This window comes from Carassius auratus, chromosome 34, assembly GCF_003368295.1.
Source record: "Carassius auratus strain Wakin chromosome 34, ASM336829v1, whole genome shotgun sequence".
Taxonomy (NCBI): domain Eukaryota; kingdom Metazoa; phylum Chordata; class Actinopteri; order Cypriniformes; family Cyprinidae; genus Carassius; species Carassius auratus.
The window spans coordinates 4,418,957-4,430,177 of NC_039276.1; the positions used below are offsets into that span (position 1 = coordinate 4,418,957).

Below are 11,221 nucleotides of genomic sequence, written 5' to 3' on the forward strand. Positions count from 1 at the left end.
GTCTTTGTTTAATTTTATGTGCTAGAAATAGAATACATTTAAACTGAAATAAAGATGAATAAGAACTACATAACCAGAAAAACTACAATAAACAAAAAATAAAAACCAATTCAAAATATTAATAAAAACAATGATAGCTTCTAAATGATATTAAAATATACTGCTGTCAAGATGTACATTTCAAATCTGCAATACAATTATGTTTCTGATGTAAATATAAAAATAATTTTAAATCACCAATTTATTTGTTTTGTTTTTGTGTTGCTTTTTTTTTTTTTTAGCTCAAATTACTACTAAAGCCACTCAAATTACAAATGTCAGGGCCAATCCAGCTACTGCACACATTAGTGTAAAAATAATAATAATAATAATAATTACACCTCCATCAAAAACACCTTTGTCTCTTTAACTAAAAGGTGGGGCTTTAATTCCTACAAACACCACATACTGATTACTGATTTTGCTATTCATTTTTCAGTGAGGGGTCCTTCTCCTCCTGACACTGCTTCATATGCACCAACCACTGCATCACAGAGAAAAACTGGGTCACATTAAAATATTCCCACTAAGAGAACGACGTGTTAAAAAAAAAAAAAAAAAACACCCAACCGAAAATCAAAACGTGTCAGGAGTGCAGTTAACAACCTCTACTTTCCAGCCATTTCATTGTTTTGTCATCAGCCGATTCCAGGACCACCTGTCTCAGACACTTTTCTCTGCAGAATTAAGTTGTGAGGGAACAAGGGTGGCTGGCATACAGCTGTGGAACTCCATACATCATCACAAATGAGAGACGAGGGAATCATAACTGTAATTTGCAGCAACTCTTGGTAGCAGTTTTGTAACTGAGACGATCACTGCAAAAAGTCAACTGAATTTCAAATGATTTCAGGACGTCATCAACCTCTGCCCTGGAGTAGAGATCACGCAGAGGATGGGGACAGAGGGAGAAACGGTGGGGGTACTGACTCATCCATCAAACACACATACACACACACACACACAAAAAAAAGAGCTGTGAGCAGTCATGACAGAAATGAAGAGTAAGAAGATGACAGTTCGTTTGAGGACTCTGCTAACTAGGGCTTGGAAATCATGAGCTTAGCAAGCTCACAATCTGAACTGAACGTGATGAGAAACTTATTGACAATACTATATATATAGTATATGGTTTTATTGTATTTTTAAAGTAAATGCAAAATGAAAACCTCCCTTTTTAAAAAACTCTTAAAAAACCCAAACTTTTGAGTGGACGTGTAAACTGGCTTCCCATTATTAAATTGTGTAGCCAACAAGTACGACCACTGTAGTCTGATTCATGCAAAAATGACTCCCATAAATCATTATTTTCAATAAAGTAGTAAAAAAAAAAAACCCTCAAACTTGTGAGTTATCAAGTGTACTTCAGCCTTCATAACTGCTGACTGGTTGTTCATGTGTCAACAAGTAGTTAATTAAAATGGGGGACAAATGCAAAACGTTAGCAAAAAAAGAAAGAAAAGAAAAGCTTTGGTCTACCATACACTTAATACACAGACTTACAATGACAATTTTCTTAGCTCTCACTGGCATGATAGTTCTTGAAAAAAGCTGCCCTGTTTTATTTGTGAACAAAATATTAAGTTCACCAAGAACCAACTGATTTATAAAAACATGGACTCAAAAGAACATCTTCATGAATAAGATATTACTTATCTCAGGAAAATCCCAGCGAACTTGCGTTTTCATTTTGTACAGAAGAATGATTTAAATAGCAATTTAGCGACTTTGATGGTGTTTTTATGTCATTTTGAACATAAAATCATATCATTTGGAAACACACACATCAGTGACCATCCCTTTAATATTCCCATTCCTAACTGCTGTTTCCGTTCACATGAAAGAGTTAAGCCTATATTCATGCTTTTTGTCTGTATATAATCCTTTTGTTTGAAAAGTGAAGATGTATAACAGCCTTTTCAGTTCAAACATCAAAAAACAGCCTCAGGTGAGCATGATAGTCAAGATCCACATGACGGCGACTTTGATCAATTATTCATTAAATTAATTCCTGAAAGCCAATTCACCGACCCACTTAATTGGGGTAATGTCTACAGCACTCTCTCTCATAGTCACAACAGAGGCTGAAAGCCAAGAACATCAGAGCCTGTGAGACGCTACATGGCGCTGGATTGTTTGTGAATAAAACAAACGATTTCTCCCATCATTTAGCAAAGAAACACCCCATCATGTACTTACAGGCAATAATTGCTGCATTGTTACTGCAGTTAGCCATATGCGCGAGAAAATACAGTGCATCTGTAATGCCGCATTACTACACTTCTGCAATTTCTGAGACAAATAAAAGCAGACAGAAGTCAGACACAGTGTACACACTATGACAATCTTCACTGCAAGCCAGAGGAGCCTGTGATGAAGTTTCCATACGCATCTGACAATGCGGTGGGAGACGGAGGATGGACAGACACAGTGAGGTAGCTTGCGCAAAGACGCAGAGTAAAGAGCAGATGGCCTCACTGCCTCCAACAGAACAATGGCTCCCAGGGAATGCATCGTCAGCCAATCGCTGAGTGGCAAAAAAAAAAAAAAATGCTCAGATGCTCCATTCAGCCTTATGTGTCACCGAACACTGGCGGAAACAACAGGACAGGCGAGAGGAAGGCAGTAAATCTTGGTGTGGTATGCGTTCAATGAGCGTGTCTTTTGATTCTTAAATTGGTGACAACATGGACAGCAAACAATCATTTGTAAGGCTATTCAAGAGGCCACAAGGAATGTTGCAGCAGAAAAAAAAGGTTAATTGAAGCATGAGAGCATTTTGAACTATTTAAAGAAGGTCGTAAACAGAATATAGTATGTTGCCAACATACATTTAGACCACTCAACTTAATGATTGCTATCGGGATGTTAACCCTCTGAGGTCTAAGGGTATTTTGGGGGCCTGGAGAAGTTTTGTCATGCCCTGACATTTGTGCTTTTTTCAGTTTCAGAGGGGAAGAGTTACAAGAAAGAATGTGAGGAGAAAATAAATGTATATAATTTTATGTTTGTAGTTTATTTAGAATACATTTAATTATCCCACAACATAATTTAATATCCACCTGCGAGTGCAGTTAAACAGTGTATTATGAAAAATCAAAGCTGACTTTCAAAGCTGAATTTCTTTTTGCATCATTACTCCAGTCACACAATCCTGCAGAAACCCTTCTAACTATCTGATTTTCTACAAAAAAATAAAAATAAAAAAACATTTATTGTTATTATAATCATTATTAGTATTATTATTATTAATGTTAAAAATAGCTGATAATTTTTTTTAGGTTTTTGGGGGGAATAAATTGAAAGAACAGCATTGTTTGATACATTTATTTGTTACATTTATATTATTTACATCAAGCTTTTGAATGGTATAGTATTATATATTGTTATTGAAACTTCATAATGTTTCACTTGATTTTACATTTAGTCAGAATTTATAGTTTGGAAAAAGTCTAGTAACTAGTATAATGTTTACACGTTATGTGAAAACTAGTACAAGTATATAAATAAATAAAAAGACACTTACTCATATTTATGAACTCTGCTGAATAAAGTGCTTCATTTTTTTTATGAGGAAATCCAAATCTCAAATCCTCAACCACATCACATCTTTTTGGGGTGAATTATGTCTCATCGTGAAGCAAACAGTAAAATAAAAAAACTTGAAGAACAGTCTGGCTGCGCTGTCTTCTGTTGTGTGGGAGTATTCGAGCCGCGCGCTTCAGTTTGAATCTGAATAGCGCGTTCAGCACAGAGCGTGGTCACATTAGAAGATAATGAAGGGAGACATGAAAAACGGACATCGCGTTGTTTTCATATGGATTACTTTATCACAGAATATTTGCTTTCAGCAGCACTTGTAGTTTAAAAATAGACATGTCAGGCTTTCTATAGATATATCTCTAATGTCTCTTTGTTGAGTATTCAGGGAGTTACAGTTCTAAATGAAGATCACCGCAGACAAAGGCTTCAGACAGCACACCTTGTTTGTAATCTTTATTTTATAAATGCACAAAGTTTTGTTGTTACTATGTCTTTATACAAAAAAGGTAGACCCTTTACAGATTTGATTGATGTATTGCTCTTATCTGTACAATCAAAACTGAAAGTGTAATTTAAGTTCATTTCGGGGTTATCAGGATAAAATGCCTCAACCCTTCAGAGGGTTAAAAAAACTTCCAACCAAACTTCCATAACAAAAAAAAAATTCTCAAGATGATCACCTGTTGTACATTTAACTTTCATTTGATGTTTGAAAATTTTTAATAAAAGCATCCTTTTTTATACCAAACATACACCCCACCACACGTAGCATTTTTTATAAAATTAATACTTTTATTTATCAAGGATGCATTAAAATAATCAAATGCAGCCATGGTGAATAAGAGACTTTTTTATAACTATACGTTAAGATATGAAAATGAATCAATCTGCTACACTTTAGCAAGCTGAAGGGATCCCCACCGTGCTGTTACAGAGATATGGCCATTCAAAATTTCAATGGTTTTTCAATTGACTGCTTTAAAGCGTTTCATCCAGGTCACCAGTAGCAAACAATGGAGCGCACTCTGCTTTCACTTCAATAAGGAGGTCTGTTGTTCAGGCAGCATTCAAGCGTTGTTTTATTCGACCGTAAGTGCCTTGTGAAGTGGACTTCACATGAATTTCTGCCATGATTCCAGTTCCAAGGGAACGTACACGTTACATTCAAAGGGCATTAAAGTGAGCAAAACGCGAATTTATATTGTATTTATTTACAGAGGTATATTATGTCACACTTCTCTAGTAATTGTCGGCTATGTGTGAAGACAGATGGGTGCAAATCCATGAATGAATGTTCCCAAGTGAACTAGATATCGGCGTTTTTTACTCCCTAATATCGGTATCAGCTCACAGTAATTGGCTCATGAATAGAACAATCAATCAATCAAATAAAAATATATCATATAAAAATAAAATATTTCTACAATTTCGCTACAAACTCGGAATCAGAACTTGAGTAAAATATTGGGCATTGACCACAACGGTAAAAGAAAATTTTCATTAAACTTGAGAAATATGAATATTGAATAGAAAAACTGGAATTTTAAGATCATTATTAATCCAAGTACTTCAGGGTAAGATATCTGCTGTTTCCATCAGCAGAACGAAACAGCAAAATACACTTTTTCTTCAGTAATCAGCTTGATGACACTAATCTAAATAACATGTACGGTTAACTATAAACTGTTTTCTTTAGTGGTTAAAACAATTCCACATTACAAAACTAGTGCTATGCTAGCGAAAGAGAAAAACAAGGCAGGAGTTTTTTGTTGTTGTTGTTGTTTTTCCAGAAGCACTTAAATCCATGTGTATTATTCATGGATCTTTCATTCCATCTAATATTCAAGTCTTCTTCAATCATGACTTATTGAAAAAGCAACGGAGCACATATGCATTTTACTGTATTGAAAACAAAAAGTGCTGAATTATTGTGAAATGCACTGCGCTGACAGAAGCTTTCACCAGTGCTGGTACAGCCTCTCTCAAAAGCCTACTGATCACGCAAATAGCCACATTTCAGAAATCCTAAAGATCAAACCTGCAGTCAAAGTGATGATAATCAAGCTGAACTGCTAAAGGCCTGGCAACTGCATCTCAGCATTAGGCTATGACTCACAGTGGCTAAGGCCTTGATCTCAAAATCTGCCTCCAAAACACACAAATCAAACAGAGAGACCATATCAACGCTGAAATGGGTATCTTTAATCACTCTTGGGTGCCTCCGTACAAGCAGACCATTCTCCTGGCCACAGCATCAGATGTCCAGGTACATTTCTACTGCTAACTTGTGTCATTTATTTGTAGGGCAAGACCATGGAGAAATTCTACATAAATTATTTGGTTTTGCAGATAAACACACCATTAAATTCAAGCAAACTGTTTCACTTTTTTGACTACAAATAAAAAAAACTGAGAACAATAAAAATAGTGCATGATGCAAGAAAGCCCAAATTACAGCCTATAAACGAAAGGTGAGAAGATGAAAAGAGAACTCAGAAATAAATGTTTGGCTAAGTAAAGTGCAAGCCAAGACACATGTCTGTACTAACGATGACGGATGGCAAACAATGGCAAATGATCTACTTTTTATATATATATATATAAAATCCCACAATTATTCAATAATTTTTATGTATACCTTTTTTATATAGTCCTTTATAAAAAAAAAATATTTATAAAAAAATAAATATATATACTTTTTTTATGTAGGCCAAGCGAAAAGTGTTTAGAATAAACTGGAGCGAGCATTTAGACATTCAGTGACTATAATGATACACAATCATGTTAAATGCTCCTTATTAAGGTGAGTGTTGTGCTTGTGGTCAAACATCAGGACAGTAAAAGGGCAAACCTTGAGATTTGGTAACATCCTACTAGAGATGTCATGTGATGCGCTTCATAGATTCAGACGTTGTCGTATGTCATTCCCCCTCTTCGATAATGGTTGATTCCTTTTGTTCAAGAAGTCTTGAAACGGGTTACAAAATGCATGCAGGCCGTGCCCCAGTCCTTCTATGTTCAGCTGATGTGATTGGTGTACTTTCTTAAGGCCTTGTACTTGTTCTAAAATGAATTACACAACCGTGGCTTCAGCATATAAACTTATTCAGCATGAGTAATTGCTGCAAACCTGCAGGTTCTGCACCGCCCAGATTTTGTGACGAGGAGATGGGGCGGCAATGATGTGCCCTCTGGGAAGCTTTCAGGATGTACCAGCCATGTTAGCCTCGGTTTCATCACCAGGCCCATGACAAACACCCTGCATCCCGCTCCTCCATTTTCACTGACCATGCTGCTGCCCAATTAGTCAGCCTAGAGAAGGGCAAATACTTCCAGTCCAATAAATCTACTCTTAAAACTTTACTCACCAGCTTTAACACAACTCTGAGTAACTCTTTTCCAAATATTAACACAGAACAAAGCAAAAAAACAAACAAAAAAAAAAACACGAGAGAAAAAGCGAGAAACCTCAAAGTGAGGCTGAATTTAACAGCAAAATACAGAGACCATCAAACAGAATAGCATTTGGTCATTTAAAGTCTTTGGTGATAGGCCAAACCAACCCAAAGATGAAAAAAAAAAAAGGTCTTACAATTAAAGACACTGAAATAGTATCAAGTAGTATTAAATATTAATATTAGGGATAGGAATAAGAATACTGGTAATTTATTATGGAGAACAGCAGTGCCACTGCAAATATATTTATATATTTTTCGAAGTTGTAAACAAAAACAATATTACTGGCGTGCATTAAGAAAATACTGTTTCAGTCTTCTTCCTTAAACAGGTAATGCTTAATTCAGTTATTTGTAATTAAAGTAATTCTTTCTAATATCTTAATAGCAATTTCTTAGTGGTAATTGTTTCAAATCTTACACCAGATTTTCCCCCCCTCTCTCTCTCACAGTGTGCACTACTGCACGTCCCTAGTGACTACATATCAGCTTAGCAACTTCTAGTGTTATGGAAATCATAACAAACAGAACAACAAAAAATATCTTTATCACTATACTTCAAGGTACATTAAAGACCATTAACAAGTCCAGATGCAATTTAGCAACTCTGTGGGGATATGTTATCAATACATCAGAAACACAGCCTCAACTCACTAGCCCTTTCTTAAGATTTCAGCTACATTTCCACTATGTATTGTTTTCCTCCTCCATATTCGCCACTTGAAATATCCTTATGTATTTGGAGCATTAATTATGCAGATATTATGAGCACATGGCTCAAGACTGGAGTAGAGTAAGGACAAGATTAGAGCTGCGGCTTTCATACTGAGACTCACAAAGCTCCTTTGTGCTCTTTATTTTATTACTGTATTTACTGTTGCTGATTATTCAGTATTCCCTCTGGACTAACAAGTAGTGCTGGTAGTTTCCACCTGACTAGCTGTCCAAGATGTGCTGTACATCAAGTACTGTACAAGGGGAAGAGTCCCAATATAGGCTTCTTGCACACAGGGCTGGCCAATATAACAAAAATGAATAATACAACGTAAAACATAAAATTATATATAAGAAAATTTTAACATATATTGTCCTGCCATACTTCACTACAGATCATTGTACAGGTGGTTCAAAAAAATCAAACCACAGCACCCGTGTCACTTCCTGCATATTTATTTAGACCAGTGCACTAATTGTAGTCAATTGACTCGAGATGGAATTCAATCTGACATGTGTGCTGAACAAAGTGCCACAGAGAAGAACAAATGGGCTACACAGCTAAGCCTAACCTTCAACTCTGAAACTGACATCAAATGAGACACCCAATACTCAATGGCACTTTTTGTGTGCCCTGTGGCCAAACTCGTCTCGGTCTGACCAATACAGTTCGTGGCACAGGAATCTCTCCACGTCACAGTAAATGAGATGGTTGAAAACTTATTAACTGATGCACTGCTCATGTAGACAATGCCATGACCCTAAAACAAGCTGCTAACAAGGATGCAGTGATGCCATGTGACAGATTCACACTTCTTAAACAACCAGGGTGGCCGACAGGCCAAACATAAGCAGCACCTCGCTGAGTAGGAGATTTCCAGAGTTTATGTATAAATACTCAAACAGCATGTGCTGAATTCAGTTTAACATCCAAATAGTTAGCAGCTAATCAAATACCAATGCTCTCAAACTTCATTTCCACATAATCTGTTCATAATGTCTTTTCACATCTGACTAGCGCAGCTGAGTCATTATTAGGAGACAAATATGAGCTTTGAGTCTTCAGGGTATATCTGACTAAGGAGATATAAGCAGTAAGTGATTGGTTGTCTCGGAGGGAATCATGCACTATGCTCTGCTGAGGACAGCAGCCGTCATCGGGTCACCTCACGGCTACTCTGAGGTTGGACGGTTAATGGCTGATCGTGATTCATGATTTTGTATTATTTTAATTTTTAGCATTAGTTACACAAGGAAAAAGTTGGAATCAGGGATAAACTGAAATTCAATGCATTTCAGAACACACCTTTTAACAGATGAGATATGAGCATTAAAACACAACTGCTGTCTTTGGTGATTGCTTGGTGCCCTTAGTGAAAAAACATGACCAAAATAGGAAGAAAAATACAACAAACACTTAAAGATCGGCAAGTGCATAAAACAGGCAAATGCATCAGAAGAGAAGGCTAAAGCATCCATGTGACTGGCTGATCATGCTGAAAAATAGAGTTATGCACACCTATGATAACAGGTCCACTGTTAGCCTGAATGTAACAGTTGGAAAAAATGGATAGACTTATTACAAAGTCAACAAATCACAAATTCAGGAATCATAATTTGTTGTCACATCCAAATCAAAATGAAGCTGAAATGACTTAAAACAAAACGATCTGTGTGTGAACTGAGTTTCAGATACAAAAGCTGCACCTGCTGTCACCATCAATATACACTTGTGTTGTTTACAGAGCATTTGATGTTTAAAAAGGTGACCATTAATAAAAGCGATACAAATATTAATAAAACAAAAAATACAGTAGTATATTTTTATTGAGGCTAAATAGTGTAATATTAAAATATTCAACACTGTTTATTCTACAAAGTAACCACTCAAAAATGGTAGACTACAGCACTAATAATAATAATAATAATAATAATATTAATATATATATTATATATATATATATATATATATATATATATATATATATATATATATATATATATATATATATATATATATATATATATACACACACACACACACACACACACACATATACACATATACACACATAGCTATATATACACACGTATACACATATATACATATAAACACACACACACAAACAATTAAAATACATGCATTTTTTTCCAGATTTGACAGCTGTCACTTTGTATCTTCAATGGCTGCCACGGATGGACTGAAAAGACGGTGGCTATTATTAATAACAGCCATACAACATTATGTGTTAATAAGATAAAGAATATATTGGCGATACTTTGTTATAGTGGCATTCGCGTCTTTAATGAACGGACAGACAATAACTGTTTAAAATAGCTGTTTAAAAAAAGTCAAACAAAGACTGGGTAGATCATGACAGAACTATCTTTGCAATGCAAATGATATGCATAAGGTGCATTTAGACGTGTGAATGAATGGGCGATTTCCGACACAGCGCATCCACACAAACACGAAGTTGCAACAAAAAGAAGTTGCATTCTCGATGCACTTGACTAAAACCATCGCCTCGGACTCGTGTTTTTTTATCAAGAAATTTCTGCACACAGCCTAGCTAAGCGCGGTTTTTCCTCTATCTGGCTCTACACAGTGCCCGTTTCTATTGTGGACTGTGGAGCTGCATTATGACATGCTCGCCTGCTCCGCTTCCGATCAGAGCTGCGGCGATGCGTCGCGTACATTATTACAGCTTCACACTACACGCGCGCTCCCGTTCAGCACTAAACACCATAATGCGCACCTACAAGCAGCGGGGGCGGGTTGACATTACTATAGGACAGTTCTGCTTCTATCTCTGTCAAATAACCAGACGAACAACTTGCGTCTGGATCTGAGGAGATTCTGCATAAAAAAATAAATAAATAAAACGTTTGCGTTACATAAACACAGCGGGAACACGCAAAATATCCCGCGTCTAAAAATAACACAAGAGTGGAGATAAGTCAGTACTCACGGGTATGAATGCGGCGATCAGCACCTCAATGCAGATTCAAAGGACCCCCGTTTTCGCCATTGGAATAAAGTTGAGAGCGCACCTCTAATCTCGATGGTGATCCGGGGAACGGAGTGCATCTGTTTGATCTCACGAGCGGCCTAGAATACTGTAGCGCCCGTCTGTAGCGCGCAACGTGGTTAAAGAAACACACTGTGATTGGCTGAAGGAGTGATGGGGACCGCCCATAATCTGTCTGTCAGTGCAGGAGGCCGGAACCCACGATCTGATTCTGATTGGCGGAGGACACCAAAGCGAAACAGATTGGCCGTAAACACAACCGATGGTTACATTTGTGAGATAAAAATGCAAATTTGTTGTGTTTAATAAATTATGTCTGTAAACGACAGTGTGATGATGATCAGTTGGCTTGGCTGCAGCTATCACAGGGTTGCAGTCTACTAAAATATTTATGTTAGTTTTATACAAAGTTAACTTTGTGACCAGTTTAGTGATTCT

At 36.5% G+C, this 11,221-nt stretch overlaps 1 protein-coding gene across 3 annotated transcripts in view; it reads right to left on the bottom strand.

Moving 5' to 3' along the window:
• LOC113052979 (double-stranded RNA-specific editase 1-like) overlaps positions 1–10,945 on the bottom strand; it is a 122,992-nt gene extending 112,047 nt beyond the window's left edge. The window contains exon 1 of one of the 3 annotated variants that reach the window (XM_026217541.1): positions 10,724–10,945. The gene's annotated coding sequence lies outside the window, so the exon portion shown is untranslated. The remainder of the gene's footprint in view (positions 1–10,723) is intronic. The other 2 variants (XM_026217544.1, XM_026217542.1) reach the window with 2 other exon arrangements.
• Between the last annotated feature and the right edge of the window lie 276 nt (positions 10,946–11,221).